This window comes from Sciurus vulgaris (genome assembly GCF_902686455.1).
Source record: "Sciurus vulgaris genome assembly, chromosome: 8".
Classification (NCBI taxonomy): Eukaryota; Metazoa; Chordata; class Mammalia; order Rodentia; family Sciuridae; genus Sciurus; species Sciurus vulgaris.
In genome coordinates, this window is record NC_136468.1 from 97,843,766 (window position 1) to 97,864,203 (window position 20,438).

Consider the following 20,438-nt stretch of genomic DNA (forward strand, 5'->3'; position numbering starts at 1 on the left):
ATGAGTCTGGTTTTGAATTCACATTCCTCCCTGCCTCAGCCTCCTGAGCTGTTGGTATTATAGGCAAGTGCTACCACAACCTGTCCCAGTTCCCTTTTGATAAAGGTCCAGACCTATGGTACCAATCGAAACTGACCCTCCAGCAGCTGAACAATCCATACTTACCTTCCCAGTCTCAGGCAGAGATGGAATGCTCCCTGCCCCAGGCACTCTGGTCTTCTCTTCCTGCAAAAGCCAGGGTCCACCCTTCCCCTGGCCTTCACCTGCCATTCCTCTGTATGGCCATCCCTTTGTACCCAGTAAAACACTTTTGCTCTCTTCCCAGACATCCCTACTACATTAATTCTGCCACTGCAAGCCCTCTTAGCATCAGTACATTTCCTCCACAGCCTTTAGCCAAGTTGAAATGATATCTTCAATTATGTGATCTTTTGATTAATATGTATTTCCTTCACTGGTGTATAAAGCAGCCCAGGAAACAGCAAAGGTTTATTTTTTCCCTAGGAAGGAGGTCCCCATGTCTACACATAACACAGCATACCATGTGGTACAAAGCAGTTGATCAATAAATATTTGTGAATTAGCAAATGAATTAAAATGGATTTCCAAATCAAACACGGGGCAAATTCAGATGCAGGGCAGCAATGAAGAATTTAAAGTACACCCTGATCCTTCTTCAAAGTTTCCAATATTTCTCGAATAGCCAAGGGCTAACATGCTGTGGTGGCTTCCTCTCCCCCACACATGGTCCTAAACACCCTCTTTTGCATTTTTCAAATGGTTGGGCCCAAATCTTCCTAATACAATGTCTGGATTTTGAAAGAAGGGGGAAATACAACATTAAAACTGTATATCCTAGCAGCACATATAAAAAGATTCATAATGGACCCAATTCATCCAGTGACTACAAAAGTGGAATGATGTCTCCCTGGTTGTATAAAGGAATACACCATTAAGTCATCTCTTATCTTTCAGGTAGTTGGCCATAGCAGGGATAATGGTTTGCTGCCCTAACTGAGCTCATTTACATGTTCCTAAGGAGGCAAAGGTCGTAACACAAATCATTCCCTACACTTCAACAAGTATTATGACTCACTCAACTCAATGTTCTGGTGCAACAGGTCCAACTAAGGCAAAAGTGAATTTTACAAAGTGATGGGAAATTGACAGAGAGTAGAACATATGTTTTTCGGCAGAAAAGAGGATCCAATTTTGAATGGGCAGCAAGCCTCTCTGACACCTAAATTTTCCCGTCTATACAATGGGTACAAGGTGAGTTCATATGCCTGAAGTCTTTTAAGCTGTTTTATATTTTGGTGTGAATATAGTTCTCCAGTGATTAACTATAAATCCATATTTCAGTACACAAATCTTTTCATGGGTCTTTAAACATATTTAACATTGGATTCTATTTAAAGTTACACACCATCCCTGACACACTAAAAAGAGGCATCATCAAACAACTGACTCTCCAGCAGCTGACCAACCCATGCTTAACACCCTAGTTAGTAAAAGAAAGAGACTGGAAATCTTATACACTGAAGACAGTGTGCAATTTGTTCCAATCAATATTTGCATACAGTGCTTAGGTAAGTGACTTCTCGCGAAAGTATTCATGGGAGTGGGGAATGGAAACCAAACAACAGTACCCCGAGAGCGGGAGTTTGGAGAAGTAGTTTCCATTTGGCACACTGCTCTCTCACACCCAAACTTCAATCCACAGCATTTCAGGTCTAGATTGAGGTTTATCTTTCTTCAACCAACTTCATAAAAGCCATTATTAAGGGAGTCTTTAATGGATACATGAGCAACTGCTTAAGGAGCTGGTGAGCCTGGGAGCTGGTTCCTGCCTTTCTGGAGTATCATGAAGTAGAAGAGGCACCCAACACCATCCACCACTCGCCAGAAGTAATGAATAGAAATAAAAACTGGTGGCTTCTACTTCAGTGACCATAAAGTGAATTGCCCATCACAGGACACTCTTGAAAGGGAAAGTTGGTGCAATTAATGATGCTGGGACAACAGAGCAATACTGGATCTGCACTAGTAGGACACTCCTCATCCTCCTTTTATTTTCCTGTTTTTATCCTCGGAGTAATTTCTAACCTGGCTGACAGCCTGACAAACTGGCTCAGATTAAAGAAGAAAAATTAATACTTCACAATCTCCCACATGCTAATGAACATTTAAATAGTCTCCTACTTACCCAAAGGTTCTATATGATTCAAAAGGGATGTTTACCAAGTGTTACTGGAACCACTGAGCCTCCTTTTCACACTGTGTAAACCTACAAAACCCAGTTCAATTGAATGAAATTCCTGTCAACTGCTCCTCCACTACTATTCCACTACCAGAATTTCTTACCTGGTTCCTGTCTACACTTGGACAAATGCAAACAACCCCCAAAAGCCAAAATCAAGAAAAGGGAAAGAGCCCTACTCCACAACCTCCATTCTCTCTCCTCAGAGTAAAATAATAATAGAATAAAATAGTGAACCCCTGGTTAGTTTGAATTGAACTGGAGATAGACACCTACTTACAAGGGCTTTTATTCGAGGGCCCCAAACTGCCAACATGATTCATTACATCAGTTCCTTTCATTCACAATTGATTGTCATTTATCCTGAACTGTATTTTAGCAGTTTACTTCTCGTGTATTCTTAAAGAAAAGCAAAGTAACAGTCTAGTCGAGATCTCAGGAGGAATGGCCTAGGTCATTTAAAGAAAATGAAAAAATAAATGTGTGCCTTTAAATGATTTTAGCAAGACACTTGAATTAAAAACCTGAATAGAAACTATTGAATTAGTAATAATAACATCAATAGGAATGGCAAATCCAGTGCATTTGGAGCACCATTGCAATCATTATTACATTTAATCATCTCAGCAACTCTAAGAGCTAGGGACTTAGATTTACCTTCATTTGAAAGATGCAAAAACTGGGGCTGAGAAAGATAATTAACTTAACCCAAGTCACCCAACTGGTATATGCAAAAATAGACTTCAACAAGTCTGTATTTACTTAGCTTTAAACTTCCAAGACTCCTTCTTTTCCTTTTTCCCCAATCCAGTCACCAAGTGGTTTATTTGCTTCATGAATGACTATAGGCAAACATCAGGAATGCAGTGCAGGCCCTCCCTCCCTTCTGCTCAAGGCTCTGGCTGGCATCCAGCTGTGGGGTCTCCAAAAAGAAAGTGGGGGTGGGGCAACCTGTCTTCATGTTGCATTTACATAGGGAGCACCCTGCTTTATTTATTTATTCATCTGACCAAGATCTTGTGTTTATTTGGGTAGGCCTTGAAGGCGGAAACTTATAACTCCCATCTTTCCTTGGTTCCTCCCTCCTGCTGGGCTATCTAATCTATCCTCCAGGTTGCCTTGGGACTTAAGAGTTCTGCCTGAAATCTAATTGCCATCTTTTCTTTGCCTCCTCAATCCAAACACCCAGAACTGACACAAGGCCTATTCCACCACACTGATTACTGCATTCCCTAGACACATCATGTGCTTTTTTTTAATACTCAGCTTTCTAGCTCTTTCTCAAAAGACCATTCAGGAATTTCATCCTCTGTGATCTGCAAACAGTCTAAATATACCTTTGGTAGACTTAGTTATTAATAACTATGTCTTAGCAGGTGTCCTCTGATTCAGCCCTCTCTACCCAGGCTCCAAACATGGAGAGCCTGATGACACTGCATGACTGACAGAATGAATGGACCGATGGATGGATGGATGGATGGATGGATGGATGAAGTATAATGATGAGTGCTGTAAGCCCAGCAAAAGTTCAACTTGAAAATATTTATGAATATTTATGTTCATTTTAAGTGTAAGCTCCCCACTTTTCAATTCTTTGTTTATTTATTCATTCATTAATTTTGGTGTTGGGGATTGAACCAGGGCCTTGTGCGGACTACACACACACTCTACCACTGAGTTACATCTCCAGTCCCCTGACGTTCCTTTTCAAAATAAACTACAAATAATAAATAAACGGTGTTTTACTGTGCTCTTCTCACAATCCAGATGAATGTTACTCGAAAGTCCTCAACTGGAAAACAGATATGATTAAGGAAGTAGTTCTTTTTTTTTTTTTTTTTTTTTTGGCAGTACTGGGGATTGAACTCAGGGCCTTCTGCTTGCGAGGCAAGCACTCTACCAGCTGAGCTATCTCCCCAGCCCAAGGAAGTAGTTCTAATGAGTCGAAGTCACTTTCTGGCAGTGAAATGGGCCTAGAAATGATGGAAACATATTCATTCCTTGATAAAAGTTTTGACCGAAAGTGATTTGTGCTGACCTACTATGAAAGTAACAAGCACTAGAGAAAATAAGATTTAGCAGCTGATGGATTTGTTTCTTTGCTTCTAAAACCTTTTATGATTAGGACATCTGTGTGTGTGTGTGTGGGTGGGATGGGTGTGTTTTGTATGTGTATGTGTATGTTTTGTATGTATGGGTATGTTTTGTATGTATGGGTGTGTTTCACACACATACATCACAGCACACATATTGTTTAGTATACGAAAGAATGAGTCCGGTTTCCCCCAAACCAAAATTTTTAAGTAATGGTAATTTGCACAGAGTGGCCCACAGTTGCAATAATTAGGGTACCAGTCCACTATAAAAATCTAGGGCATGGTGGGGCAGGAGTCAAGTAAAAACCAGCCTTACTAAGTGTTATTGGAATTCACTCTTCATTCAGCCAAAAATGTACAATCTGACCAAAACCCTTACATTGGCTCTTCTACCCAAACCACATACCTTCTGAAGGCCAAGGGCAAAGCCAGCTGTGGTTATGCATTTGGGTTAAAGAGCCCCAAAACAGAAAAAAAAAAAAAAAAATTATTTTGAAATGCATTACACTTCAAAATTAAGGGTAATTGTGTGTAGCAGCCTGGAAAATATAGCTCATCCAGTACTACTCGGCCACTGAACGCAAAGCACAAAACACTGGCGCTCTAAATGCAATTTCAAACTGAAAATAAAAAGGTACAAAGGGCGGAAGGAAGGCGGGGGGGGGGGGGGGGGGGGGGGGGGGAGGTGCGGGAGGGGAAGCTGCGACTTTTGACAGGGCTGCTGCCTGGGGAAGACGAGGCCAATACACAACTCAGCAATGGTTCTAAATTATTTAAACCACTAGATGCTGCTCTGGACCACTACAGCAGTGAAACCAAGAAGGTAAATAAAAGATTGACACATAATGATCGAAGAAAATAAACGTGGTAAGATTAGGACAGAAATCTAAAGGACAGAGTGGAAAAGGGCTTTGCTTGGAGCAGTACCTTTAGGGCTTCTGCCTGACCTGCTTGCTACCAGGCCCTGGTCACACTCCTGCAGTATCACTGTTCAACTAGCCAAGCAAAGCAGGAGGCCCTTCACTCAGTTAACTCATTTCCATAGGGATACTTCCTTGCATGCAATACCAGCCACTGAAGGAGTCAAGCTGAGTTTATGACCCACCTTCCTCCATTCATTTGCCTTATTCCCATTATGTAATAGTTGAAATCAGTGCAGTCCTCAGTAGTCAGAATTCAAACTCTTGGAGGAAACTGAGACATAAACTCACTAGTTACAATTTTCTTCTGCTATAGGGAACCAGGAAGAAACAGATAAAAATGAGACTTACAAACCATTTGGTGTAGGAGGATAACTGTGACATAGGAATGAAAGAAGTTAGGTAGAAAACCTGGAAAGAAAATAAATGAACCTAAAGGGGAAGCCCCCATCTACAAATACACCTAGGTTTCAAAGAAAACCGGGGCACTTACAACTGCTGTTGAAAGTCTGGGTGATCTAATAACACACAATTGGTTCAACTTCTGAAAGAAAACAAAGACATGAGGTTTTCAATTGCCCCTGAGAGGACAATCTGCAAAGTGTAGGGGTATTTTTGATTGTCACATCTGAGTAGTGCTACTGTTACCTAGTGAGCAGAGACTAGGGAAACTTGTGAACATCCTACAGTGCACAGGACAGCCTTACAATGAAGAATTATTCAGCCTGAAATGCCAACAGCACCTGAGGCAGAAACCACCTGAAATAAATGGTCAATAAAATGGGCAACAGTCTTCAAGTAGAAAAAGAACAACACCAGTAAACTTAGCATCACCCTCAGGAGAAACCACCCTGGTTAACAGACTCCAGCCTCTGGTTCCCTTGGTCCTATTAATCTATGAGCATGAGAAGTAGCAAAGTCATGACAAGGTGGAGAACACTCTGTGAAGTGTGTTCCCCTTCCAGCTGGTTCCCGCCCAACTGGTTCCAGGCTTTTGCCTCCACTATGACTCAGCCACATGAAAAAAAAGCGTTGGCTAAAGAGTATGTGTCTGTGCTCCTTAGCAAATATTTCTCTCATTTTTGATTAATAAATTGCACTCTGGCTCACAAGTTTCAATATCATAAGCTTGGGTGATGGACATAATGTCCCCAAGAGAAGGATCCATTAACTCAAGGCCAAGTTCAAGTTGAGAATGAGATATTTAAGGCAGGATCAACTCTGAAAAACTCAAGTTCAGTGGTAGCAGAGATATATCCCTGGGTGCCATGGCAACCCAGGGCACCTCCATCTGAACCAAAGGCATTTCTTTTCTTTTTCCATGATGCTGGGGATTGATCCCAGGTCCTCATGTATGCTAAGCACATGCTTTATCACCAAGCTACAGCCCCAATGGAACTAAGGCCATTCTTATTTCTTAAACAGCATCTATGTTACAACTTAACAATTTAGGACATTTCTGACAACATATAGGATTGAAGAGCCTCCCTGGATGCCACTGCAGCCTGGCTTGACAGGCAGGTCCTGGCTTCAGAGGCTGGCAAGTCCAGGAAAACCAATGGGAGAAGGAATTACCTAGTACCAGCAGCATGGTGCAGGGGAAACAGCAACAGAAAAAGAGTCAGAAAAGTTTAAGACTCAGATTCACGCTCCAAATACCTATGACATTTCATTCCTCCATATCACATCTATAAAACAGGATAATAATACTATGCTGATTATTTTCCATCATTTCCAAAACAGCAGCATCCGGGGAGGAATGGTGTTAGCCCATGGAGGAAGAATCACATCAATGCTATGACCCCAACCCCAGTGGGGCAATGCTTAGTAAATGGCTTACCCCATCATCATTCTTTCAAACTACCTCATCCAGAAATACAACCAACACATAGCAGCCCCAGAGTGGAGCAAGTAGTGCCTTTTCTACTGAGGGAATTTTTGTTCCCTACATTATCTGTCAGAGCTAAAATAACCCAAATGTACCCTCAATTCCTAAAACTGAAGTTCCAATAATAATCCAACTCAGATTCTGGAAACCAGTGTTTGTGGGGGTCCAGAACACTAAGAAGCATCTCCTGCTATTTATACATGTGACTAATTTCTCTACTCAGCATTCTGCCAGGTTGTTGCCGTGGTTAATTCCTTTTGATGAGCTAGCACTCCTTCACCCACACTATTTTTGTCTGATACTTAACTGTTCACCTCGCTTTAGGACAGTGACAAAATTCTGCTCAATTGGTGCCTGCACTTACTTTGTGAAAGGTTATATACCAGAGTACTAAGACAGAAGTAGTTAATTGAATCCCAGGTCATGATCTGGCTTTGCAGGCTTCAATTCCAGCTATTATAGATAAGTTGCAATTGTTAATACTCAGACAACTGAAATTATCTAGGGAACTGAGCATAGCAACCAGTGTATGCACGGCACAAGCAGGCTGGTTTTACTGAACCCCAAAGTGCTTGTGCTGGAATACTGGAAAGCATTAGGGGAGGCTATGCATATGTCACAGGGGACTTACCCTGTATGGATGGCATACTCAACCTGTATGGTTGAGTGCTGAAACTCTCAACCACCGACTTTGGATAGTCTCAAGCCTAGGCCAGCTGAAATCCTTAAGCTAATCATGCGTCACAGCAGTGTGGCTGCCACCAGGAAATATTACCACTGTCTTTGAAAGTAATTAAAATCACACATATGGGGAATGGTTGGCATAAAAATTAAAAGGAAAGGTCAAGAAGAGTAAATTTCAAATTTCCAAAGACCTCAAAAACTTTGAAATAAAATGGGGAGAAAAGCATATGTGCAGAGCATTTCCTAAGTAGAGTGAAAGAGGTGAGAGAGGATGATCCTTCTGCCGCTCCCTATCACTGCAGGGAAAACATGACACTTGGGTTTCCAGTCTCTCCAAGATGACAGCATCTGGGCCTAGCACACCATCAAATTCTATTAACAGGAGCATTTTTTAAAGTTAAGTCAATGACTGACGCTTTTATTGCATCTGGTTCAACATTTGGAAATAGCATCTTTTGCAAGGGACTAAACCAACAGTATTTTGTAAAAGGGGGACAAGTTCAGTACTTCTTAAAGTATGGCCCTCTGAACCATTTTCATCAAAATCCCTCATGAAGTGTTTACACAGATTCTAAGAATCTCTAGAATTATAAAAAAACAGACTTTTAAAAATCACCATTCATATAGAGCCATACAAACAACATTAATATTCAAAGTCCATTTTGCAAAATACCCTTTTCCCTTCTGCTCTCTTCTATTTCATGTTTTACACTGCTGGTCTGGTCCTACTAAATTGGCATCATGGCCTCCTCCTGGGTTATACCCTTAATCTTGGAAAGCACCAGTTTTCTTGACTAGGAGGAAGCAGAACAGTAATTGCAAAATTAGCAGCAAACACTTCAGGCTTTGTGATAAGGAAAAGGTTTAGTAATTCCCCACCTTTTTCAAATTCAAAAGGATGTCTTATAAACCAACTCTATCTACTTGGATGGCTGTAGGCATTAAAGAGTGGTTGCAGGCTTCACTTACAAACCATAATGGTACCCACTGTCTGAGATCTGGACAGGAAATGTTACCTCCATAGGAATGATCATCTCTAAACCTCCAGCCTTAGGCAAGATAGGAGTAAGTAAAGTGTGTGCTCAGTTGAGTTTCTTGTCACACCCCCAGCCACATCCTCTGGGCAAGGGCTTCAAAGCCCTCCCTTCCTTCACCTCTCCCCACCCATTCATACCAAACACCCAAAGGAGGTAAATTACATGAAAACACTCAAGCACTATCTTTCCTTCAATACTATAATTTCATAAATTTTTATGATGTAGCAGTGCTCCTAGAAGCCCCCATCTGCTATCTTTCTTTCATTTTTTTTCTTATCCTAGGCACTTGTTTCTCTTCTCCCCTGCATCTGTCACCCAGCTTCTTCTGCATCCCCCACAGACTCCTCTCCTTTGCCTTCACTTACATTTTCTGGGAGAGTGGAATGGGACTTCACACCATTTACAATGCTCCTCCAAGGGGAGTTTTCCTTGGTTAAAGCAATGCAGACTTTGAAAAGAGTTTCCCCAAGGAGAGGGATAAAATACCAGCTCAGGAGTAGAGATGTGTTTTTAATAAAGAAATACTTTTCTAAGAAATCATCCCTCTGCTTCTTTTCTTCAGTATAAAATTCGAAGGGAGGAGGCTACCCAAGGCAGAAAGAGATCTGAAAGGACAGTGAAAAAATGTGGAGAAGATGCCGAAGAAACGTAAAATCCTGGGCTTTTTCACTTGCCACTGATGCGGCAGCACTTTCTTTCTCATTCACTCAGTGAACATTTACTGAGCACTTACTATGTACTAGGAATCAATCTAGATATTAAAGTTGTCAACAAGAGAAAGAAAACAATCAAACAAAAATACGATCTAATGGGTAAAAAAATGCTAAGAAAAATAAATGAGAAACACAAGAGGATCAAGAAGGGTTTGGCTGCTATTTTTCATGGAGTAGTCAGTAGCTAGGTAAGCTGACAACTGGGCAGAGACCTGAAGGAAGCAAGGGAGTGAGTCATCTGGACCTGCAGGAGAAATTCTGGGAAAAAAAAAAAAAACAGTGTGCACAAAGGCACTGGGGACAGAACTCTGAAAAAGAAAGTAAGGCCCTCAGAATGGCTGCAGTCAACAAGGACATTGTTTGCGTTCTGAGGGACATGGCCATCCATCAGAAGGACCACCCATCCGGTGACTCAGTGCCTGCTCCAGGTTCTAAGTCCCCCTCCCCCCCAGTCATGTCTGGGTCTACCTCCGAGCCTGCCCCTTCCTGACACATAACAAGCTTCCTGCTCCCCAGTTCCCTTCCCTCCTGACACCTCTCCCACACCAGTTCCAACACTTTACCAGTACATCTAATTGAACAAAAACAAACCAACAAACAAAACCTGAGTAATAAATGTAGTAGAAAAGAAGGGCACATACACACTTAACCACAGCTCTCAATTGATAGGAAATGTACCACAGTAAAGAGCAGAGGATCAAAAGGTTAGCTGTAAAAGAGAGAAAGAGAGTGAGAGAGAGGGGAGGGGGGAACAATTAAGTCTGGTGATATGCCTGTAGGGGATTTGACCTCCTAATTTACTAGGCTCCAAGTTCTGTAAACCTTGAAACAACCTTGGGAAACAGGTATGGAGTGAGACAATATGAAAACCCATAACCAGAGGAGACCTTAATAATAGATGCCGCCAGCCTTTGTATCTAAAACTGTGAGTGGACAGGTCTCTGTAGGACCGAAGATGTTCTCAAATTTTTGGAATTTAAACGCAAGTTATTAATTTTATTTTATGTAAGTTTTAAAAAATTCAAGAATTCACGTACCATACCCCCAAGTCCCTGGCGGCTCCAGATTGGGCGCCTTTGGCTCTAGAACACAAACTCATCTTAGGTTCTACAAAATCTTAGCTATGATCAGTTAGGTCCACATCAGCCCTGGCCAGTAGTGGGAGGCCCAGAGCGCAGGAACTCACAAAACATGTTCAGTGCGCCTCGGGAGCTGTCCAGAGGCCCTTGGAGCTACCCTACTCCGGGGGACAGGTGGGGGGCGGGGCGGACTAAACCCTGTAGCTTTAAATCAAAGCCCGTCCAGCCGCCAACAACCCCTCCCCAGTTGCCAACTTTAAATGGCCCCCAGATGGGAAAGGCAGTGGAGCCGAGTCCGGGTTGCCCAGCCCTCGCAGTCGGCGACCGACGGACGGACGGACACACACACACACACGCCGCCTTGCGCGCGTCCGCGGTATAGCACGGACTTTCCAGTCCCAAGCACACAACACGCACCCCTGGGCCGACTGAGTTCTGTATTTCCTCTTCCTCAAAGCTACTCCTGGAGATCGCGGCTGCCCCTCTTCTCTCTGATTTCAGGGGTCCCGCGCTCTGCTGCCACACTTCTCTGTAGGCGCTCCGGTGCGTCCCCTCTCCCATGCCAAGATCTCCATCAAAACCCCTAGCCGCCTTTCCGGGTCCTCAGTGTGCACCCGGGAGGCAAGTATTTACTAACAGACGTCCCCGGGAATCCCAGCTGCCCGGATCACCTCCTCCCGCCCCTCTGCAAGCCCCCCAACCATCTAGCCCATCACCGCCCGCTCCCAGGAGCGCGCTCGCCAGAGGATTCCCTCCCATCTGCGATGGCCGGAGAAAACCCCAGGGTCCGAGCCGCCAGCCGCCGTCTCGGGCGCAGTTTCTCCGGTCTCCGGCCCCAGGAATCTTGACTCCAGGCTCCCAACCCCACACTCTTCTGTCCCCAACGTCCCCGCGCCAACCGCGAAGCCCTCCTGCTCCCCGCTCTAGCAAACCCTAGTCCAAACGTCTTGGTGTTTCTCGGGGCCCGGGCCTTGCGCTCCATCCTCCCGCGCCGCACCCCCGGAGCCCTCTCCCTTTGCTCCCACTGCCACTCGGGCCACCCGCTCTGCCCAGACTTCCCCAACAGCAGAGCGCCCCGACGCGCCGGCAGCCCTCACCCAGCCTAGCGCGGCCGCCACCCCCGCCCGAGCTGAGGCGCCCCCAGGGAGGAAACAAAAGTGTCTCCGCGGCGCCCGGAGTCCTCGGAGCAGGACGCCTCCTCCCCGCCCGGGCCCAACCCCCTCCCGGGCCGCGCTGAGGTCAGCGAGTCGGGGCTCTGAGCCAGCCCAGGAAACTTTACGAACCTGCCCGGGGTCTCAGGACAGCGGCGGCAGCGGCGAGAGCTCCCAGCTATCAGAGCTCTGACGACCCGCGACCATTGAAGAGGAAATCCGCGGCTCTGTCACCCAGCTCTGGGCTGCGGCGGTGTGGGTGGTTCTGCCTCTATCCCGTGCCCATCCTCGCCCGCTCCCGCTCACCCAAACACACGCACTTACACTCTGGGTCGGCCGGCTGCTGCGCCGCCGGCTGCCGCTGCTCTCACTTCCTCTTCCTTCCTCCTGCTGGCCAGAGACACATTTTGCATCTGCAAGGCATCCCAAGAGCAGCCGCGAACTCTCCTCCCGAGCGGACGCTGCGGAGTTACCGCCGCTGCTCCCGGCACCTGCGCCGGGACTCGTGTGGTTGGCGCGTTCTCTTCCCGCCCGCGCCCTGCTGCCTGCCCACCGCACTTTGCTTAGGAGGTGCCCACGACTTTATGAAGTGCCCCTACTTCAAGAAGGAAATGTCAAACACCATGCACGCCTCATATCTGCTATAAATAATGTATGTGCAGAGCATGACTTCTCCGATGAGCTCACACACGGCGTTTTGCAGGCACTAATTAACTCCGTCACCCTCGTAGCGCCACCTCCGGGAGGCCAAAAGCGCGTGGCATCTTTTTATATGCATTCTTTTTTGGCAAGTAGTTTGGGATTTTAAAGGGAAACTTCGGTGGGTTGTTTTGAAGCTACTTTAAGTGGTTGGGATGTTTCATTTGCCTCTCTCTTGCTCTTGGGCAGTGTGGCAAAAATAACCTATGTATTTACCGACTCTAATTTTAAACGATAAGGTTTCTTTCAATGAAGTCAGGGATTCCCTAATTTTAAATAACTTTGCATAAACCAAGACGTCCTACCCCCAATCTGGTATTTAGGAGAAATTATTTAAGTCATGCAAACTGCTTCATTTTCAAAGCAGAAATCAAACATGTTAAATCTCAGCCTTGCTGGCAGGAGGTAGCAAGAGAAACACCTGTCCTCTCCAAATTCAGAAATCTTTGTCATGGCTTCACTGGAAAAGGCAGATAGTTACTCTGCATTCCCTTCTAACTGGCAAAGGAGAGCCTTTGGGAGGCTGGGAGGCATCAGAATTTAAGGTGGAAAGCAAAGTTCCCCTTTAAGATTCAGCCCCCTTCAAAGGAGGTTAAAAGTTTAACCCTATGTTGACTGTCCATTAACAGCACATAACACTGTGAAGCCTTTGAAATGTGACTAGTCCTGAGATGTTCTGTAGGATAAAATAGGCACAGAATTTAGTTTGAAGACCCGAATGTAAAATAGTTTAATTATTTTTATATTCATTGTATCCTCTCAATGAATAATGAAACTATAGGTTAGATATATTGTAAGTCAATTCGGTTACTGTATCAGTTAAGATATAAATACATGTATAATTCAAATTAATTTCTTTTTTACACATTTTAAAGTGGTTACTAGAAAAAGCCAGGGCACACATATGGCTCTCATCAATGGCTCACATTATACTCCTAATGAACAGCCCTTATCCAACCCCTTATTACAGATATAACTCTGGGAGGCAGTAATAGTAGTAGTATTGCTTGGGTCCAGATGGTTATAAGCCAGTAACTTAAAGCAAGGTGATTCCAAGAAAGTAACTGAACTTCTCTATTCCCTTATCTATAAAACAGTAATGGAATAATAATAACAGTCAACAGGGCAACTATTAAATGAGGCCATTTAATAAGTAATTACTAAGTGGAGACTTTACTAATGAATCAATGAGATGCTTGTAGTGATGAGTATGAATTTGATCTACAACTTTCTAGCAGATGCATATTAAGACCTTAACTTTAGTGCAGGTTTCTAGAGCCCTCAGTATGTGTGAGATGTCATAACCATTTCCTCCTTGCACAACAATTAGAGAAATATAGTTCTCTATAACCTGTGGTCCCACCAGTGCCCTCTGCAGTTAATATAGTGTAGGCCACATCTTTCCTCCATGAGATAATTTTTTTTTTTTAAATCTTTCATGATAGTCCCCAGATTTACATAATGATTTCCTTCCAAGGATTAAATATCTTTAGTTACTCTGAGACCCTCTAATGTGAAATGATTTTGGATCTCTCTTATCTTAGCCATTGTCCCCCGAAGGACACTATTCTCTGTCCTTAAACAAATTAGTTGTGTTGTAGATAAATCACCTAATTAGCCATTAACAAACATAATACATATGAGCTCTTGTGAATTACTTTTCAACTGTACCTTATTGTTGATCCAAGTGCAAGAGGAAATGGGAACTCCTTTACTATATTATGTTAAGCCATATTCATTCTTGTGGAGTTGGTCTTTGGGACCAAAATCCACCTGGTTCACCTTCTCTAAGTCTCTTTGGATTCAATTCAGGCATTCAGTGTCTCCCTGTAGCCACAAATGAGTTGACAATTCTATGATCTCCTGTGGCACTCCACAAAGGACCCCCTAGGACTTCCTCTGCCTTGGCATGGAATAGTATTCTTTGGTTTTCTGGTTCATTCTGTTATTAATTGGCTTCTTACGTTGTCATCCCCAGACCTCACTTTCCTATTGTATCTATGAAGACATCTTAGAGCACTGTCAAGTGTCTTAGAGAAATCTACCTTCTTTCTGGGCCTACTAGTGGTTGGTAGTGGCACAGTAAAGTGGGCAGTGTAGCGTAACCACATATAAAGCCTCCATCTCTAGATCTGGTTGTCAAGTATAAATACTAACATTCCCATTTTCTAGCTGTGTTGCCCTTGCAAATCACTCAGATCATGGGATTGAAGCCACCTTAACTGGTAGGATTGAGAAATGGCTAAGTGAGTTCATTTTGAAGTTCTTAGAACAAGGCTTAGTACATAAAAATACTCAATGAATGTTAACTTAGCTATTATTGGTATCTACAACAATCCTCCAATCCACCCATCATATGAACAGATTAAAAAATAAATGAAAAGAGCAACATCTACTCTCTCTTTCCACATATAGTTTCTGCCTAGGGTGAAGGGAAAGTGCTAGTATTACTGACCTTTTTCAGCTCCTGGTCAGAGCTTGGGCCATTCAATCATTAGGTCACACTTTAGCAAGAAGGAGGTGAATTCTATGGCAGGGAACAGAATCCAAGTGCAGTTCTTCATTTGCACTTCCAGTAAGCCCACTTGGGCAGGGTTTGGACTCTGTACCAATGGGTCAGTCTCACTGATGTCTCCAGTGGTTAGGGAGGTGAACTCAGGATCTCCTCTGTAGGACCACTCATCTCAGTCTCAGGATAAGTAGGAGAAAAGAGAGCAGGGTAGGGACAGATGACCAAAGAAGGAAACTCACTGAAGCATCAACTCTAAACTTCACTCCCAGCCATGCTTTTATAAGAAGACTTTGCACTGTTGATGGATGGATAGGTGTTTGGGGGAGTTTCTCAGATTTAAATACCTTGATCCTATATTTTCCAGATTTTTATTCTTTGGTACATGTTCAGAACTCCAAGATAGGAGGGGTGAGTGGGAGCTTATCAAAATGTCATCATGAAGCTTCTAAGTGCAAAAATGTCCTGTTGTATTTTTAATCAATGATGACTCATGTTGATCAACTCTTTCTTTTTCTAAGTGCTCACAGATACTCATTTGTAACCCATTAAATAAAAATATTTATTAGGTTCCAAATGGACCTTGTGTAGTGACTAAGACATTTATTAATATGCTTTGGAATTCTGTCCCAAGTTGTCAGTCAAGTTCCTTGATCTATAGCTTGTCCTATGTTAGAAACTGGTTCATGCTGGTCTGCCTCCAGTCCTTAACAGCTCTGGGAACAGACAGTGGCTCCAGTTCAAGGAAACCACTGCACCAGGGATAATGAGGTCTGAGCAGCAGGCAAACACCTGACATCCAGAACCAACAAGCTCAGGGCTGGGGCAGCAGACTTCATTTGTGTGCACAGAGTACCTCAGAAGGGAAGCAGGGCAGCTCCCAGGGCGAACGAGAGAGATATGCCATGCACCCTCCTAGCACTTCCATTCCAGATTAGAAGACAGACTTAAAGGAACAGTAGTAACAACTGAGGAATGTGCTCAGGGAAGGGCGGAAGGTTATGGTGCTGGGATCTACAAGTCAGGAAAAGCCTCTTGGGAAGGCTCCACTTGGGAGACCTGAAAGGTGAGCAAAATGGTATGAGCCTCTGAAGGGGCAAAGGAAGTGGGTCAGTAATAAGCAAATTCTCTTTGCATGAAGTCTATAGACATCACAGTGTATACGTAACCTTAAAAAATCAATGTGGCTAAAGCGTGAAAAGATCAAACTTACATTATAAGAGCAGTGGACAAAAGTCAAAATATGGGAGCATTTGAGAGTCATTTCACAGAATTTGAGTACATTAATAACAGAAAGATACTGAAACATTTTTGGTTTGGTCTGGTTTTGTCTTGTTTTCCACTGAAATGTTATAAGCAAGAGATTCTCGTGGTCACTTTTATTTCAGAAGTCATCCTACTGAATAGAGAGAGGATTAAAAGGTAGACAAAACTCCATGTGGGAAGAATAGTGTCTTCCCATTCTGTTGACTGCCATGCCAAAATTCCATACTGGGTGAAAAACAACAGAAATTGATTTTTTTTTTTTTTCCACAGTTCAGGAAGCTGGAAGTCAGAGATCAGAAAGCCAGCATGGTTGAGTTCTGGAGAGAGCGCTCTTTCTGGCTTGCAGACTGCCTCCTTCTCTCCTTGTCCTCACATGGCACAGAAAAGAGAGAGAAGGAAAGAGAAACCATGAGGTTCCTAATAGCATGACCTCATTTAACTCTAATTACCTCCCAATGGCCCCATCTCCAAATACCATCACATTGAGTTTGGACTTCAGTGCATAAATTTGGGAAAGTGAACACAAACATTCAGTCCATAACTCATAGGAAGTCAAGGTCAATGACCAGCACAGGAAATGAAAGGGTCGACAGACATGACCCTTGCTTGACTCCTGATCATTTCTGTGACACCATCACCCTGAGTTCATCTCCAGGATGTTCCCCATTTCTTAGTCATTATATTACTGACATCTACCTTGAAACAACATTTATTCCCTCCACCCCCTTTGTTCCAGTCATCCCACACTACTTTAAAACAAAAATATTTTTACGGACTTCCAACTCACCTGTTAACCAAATGTGATGTCCTGTTTGGAGTTTTGTTTGGTGGGTTTATCAAGCCTTTTCAGTTATACCCATGTATCCATGGTCTACCATCCATTATCCAAAGACCAATGGTCAAAGAAGTAGCATTGATAGTAACTCCAGGAATCCTTCCAACACTACAATAAATACTAACCAAAGGATTGACCTGCAAGTCTCATCAGAGCAAAATATGAAGAATTTTTTAAAAAATTCTTTTAGTTGTAGATGGACACAATACCTTCATTTTATTTATTTATTTTCATGTGGTGCTAAGGATCAAACCCAGTGCCTCACACATGCTAGGTGAGCACTCTGCCACTGAACTATGACCCCAGCCCAAATGTGCAGAATTTTTGAACTTCTGTGCACTGTAGTTTACAGGGATGGCAATCTCAGTTCTTCTTCTTACAACCATGTAACCTTGGACAAATTATTGTATTTATCTCTAAGTCTCTAAAATGGGGATGTTGGGATACTGACTCCTCTTTCAAACAGTGCCTAGAATGTACTAAATATTTGTTCAATAAATTGAGCCAATATGAATGTTAACCCCTATGTACTCATAAGTTATTAATGTGTTACATGACAGATAAATATTAATGTTCCTTACTCTGTCTTTTAAAATGTTTAGAGAAACACATGTTTATTGTAAAAAAAAAAAAAAAAAAGAAGAAGAAGAAGAAGAGAGTATAAAATAGTAAATACAAAGTGAAACTTCCCACATTTATCCCTAGGTCTAGTTCCTAGTAGTGAACACACTTAATCATTTTTGTTTTGCATTCTTTTGGTGATTAATGATACTGTTCTAATTGTTTACACTCCTTTGTTTTATTAGGTTCATATGATATCTATTACCTCTGTTCTATAAAAGATATTTTAAACTTTTGCTTCTCACCAATTCTTATATCAATTTTTCCCAATTCTTCTATTGCTTCTTTCATTGCATCATTGTATTTTTTTTATTGATGGATTTTCTGTCACATGGGTCTTCTGATATTTTCATTTGTGTGACTTATCTTCTTTCTTATTTTTCTAACCTTATTAGAAAATCTCCAGGTTCTTTTGGCTCATTCGGTCTTCAACTTTGTCCATTTTTTTCTTTTTATATAGTTTAGCAAGGTTCAAAATTTTTTTTGATGATCGTAACTTAAAATTTTCGATTTTCTAATTGGCCTTGTTGCATAGTTACCTCTAGTGGGTGTATGTGCATCACTCAGATCTCAGTCTCGCCAGGTCCAAGGTGCTATTTTAATCACTCTCCCACCTTCACCCAAGCTGCTGAGAATATTGACGGTTGGCCTATGCCTGTGTACGCATGTTTTCATTTCCAGCAACATTGAGAACCTCCTCTTTATCCTTGGCATCATGGACTCTTACCAGAATGGAAATGGAAGTATTTTGTCATTGTTCCAACTTGGCCCTATTCAGACCTTTTCAGTGTAGACCTCAGCCTGAGGAAACTTTTCCCCATATTGTCTTTACTTCACTCCATTTTCCTGTATTATTGCTCCTGGAAGTTCTATTTAAATCATCCCAGACCTTCTGTCTCCTGTTTTCCTTCCCTTTCGTACTCTATGTTCTTCTAGAAGATGCCCTTGGTTTTACTTTCTGACCCTTGTTTTGAATTCTTTTAGTTATTAACCCTGAAGTTTTAGTAGTATTTCTGATAGTCCCTTCTTTCCATAGCAGCCCATTCCTCTTTTAAGGATATAATATCTTCTGAAATTTTTTTCTGAGATTTTAATTAGAAGCTGTTGGTAGTTTGGTTGGCATTTTTAATTTTTTAATTCTCTGTTTCCTGAATTCTCTGTTGAATGAAATTCCCTATTCTTTGCTCGTTAGCATTGGTTCTTATCTCTGGCACTGAGGGTTTTTATTTTATTCTTTATAGTCTTGTGATTCTAGATCATTAGTTTATATTTCTTAACATTTTTATCCATGAACATAGATGGTGTGTATGTGTGGGTGTTTCAGCTATTACGAAATTCCTTGTACCCAGCAGACCTCTCCTCAGTGCGTGAGGATTGCCTGGGAACCCTGTGTTTATGGGATATGAGCAATCCTCTCTTTAAAGTGTCCATACAAAACCACAGGTCTGCTCGCAAACCCTCAGATCACTGCCTCAGTTTCAGGGATGTCAATAGCAAACCTAGAGCCCCAGCTCTTTTGGTTTCTGCAGACAGCAGCTCTGCATTTGTAATTAAGTGGTAAACAGCGTCAATGCTAGTCACCTAAATGTGGACAGGACCCAGAGGCCCAGTGCTTCTGCACCCTGTTTCTATCACTGTCTTCCTGGATGATTGCTTCATATTCCATTTTTGACCCCAGGACCTGCAGGCTCTGAGCTTGGAGCCTCAAGGGGTCTGATGAACAAATTTGTCCAGTGGCTTGATAACAGCCTTCTCTTGTATCTCCACTGGCTTCCATCTCCCTCCACTATTATAAGACAGTCGCTAAGATCCCATCTGCTTTCTATACTCACAAATTCATCAGGCTCTGGACTGTGATCCTCCCTTTCCATTCTCCCTGTAATTTCCATGTAGCCCCCTTTGAATATATTTATTACTGTTTTAGTGGGATTTTTGGAAGAAGATGGGAAAAGACAAGTGTTCACATTACCACTTTAATCCAAACCTCCCTTAATTGTCTGAATCTATTCAATCTAACAGCACCCACGTGCTGGATTGACTAGAGACTCAATCTTAGTTGATTTCACAGATTCATTACCGCTTCATAAGTAAACCAGTAAAGTGGAATATTTATAGGTGACTGCCCCCCGCAAAGAAATTTCTTTGGCTTCATCATGATAGAAATTCCATGTTCAGGGCAGAAAGCCCAGCTTGTGTCCCCTGCTCACTCTCAGCTACATGCGGCTATGACAACCTCCCTTACTGGAATTTCCAAAGCCCTGGCACCCAGTTCTCAGTACTATGGTTTCCTACAGCCAACCCTCCCCTCCTTATGGGCAGAAAAACTTTCCCAGATTCTTCAAAATGTCAGTGTCATGAAAATCTTAAAAAGAAAGAAAAAATCCAGTAAGAAGAAGTAAAGAGTCTGTTGTAGCTAAAATGAGATCAATCACACATAAAAAAGTGCACTAGATTCTGATATGTGGGGGGAAGAGGATTTTCTATTTATTATATACATATGCATATATTATCAGGCCAATTAGAGAAATTTAAATATTTACTATATATTAGACAATGTTATGGGATTAGTTTTCCTTAGATATAAAAATGGTATTGTTTGCATTAGGAATGTTCATATGCAAGTATATAAACCAAAAATGGCAAAATGTAAACTTCTTGAACCTAGGAGGAGGGAACATAG

At 42.5% G+C, this 20,438-nt stretch overlaps 1 protein-coding gene across 2 annotated transcripts in view; it reads right to left on the reverse strand.

Annotated features, from left to right (window-relative positions):
• Positions 1 to 12,482, reverse strand: part of ELMO1 (engulfment and cell motility 1) — a 565,675-nt gene extending 553,193 nt beyond the window's left edge. Inside the window, exon 1 of one of the 2 annotated variants that reach the window (XM_079151165.1) lies at positions 12,153 to 12,482. The gene's annotated coding sequence lies outside the window, so the exon portion shown is untranslated. The other variant, XM_079151164.1, reaches the window with a different exon arrangement.
• Positions 12,483 to 20,438: the final 7,956 nt, after the last annotated feature.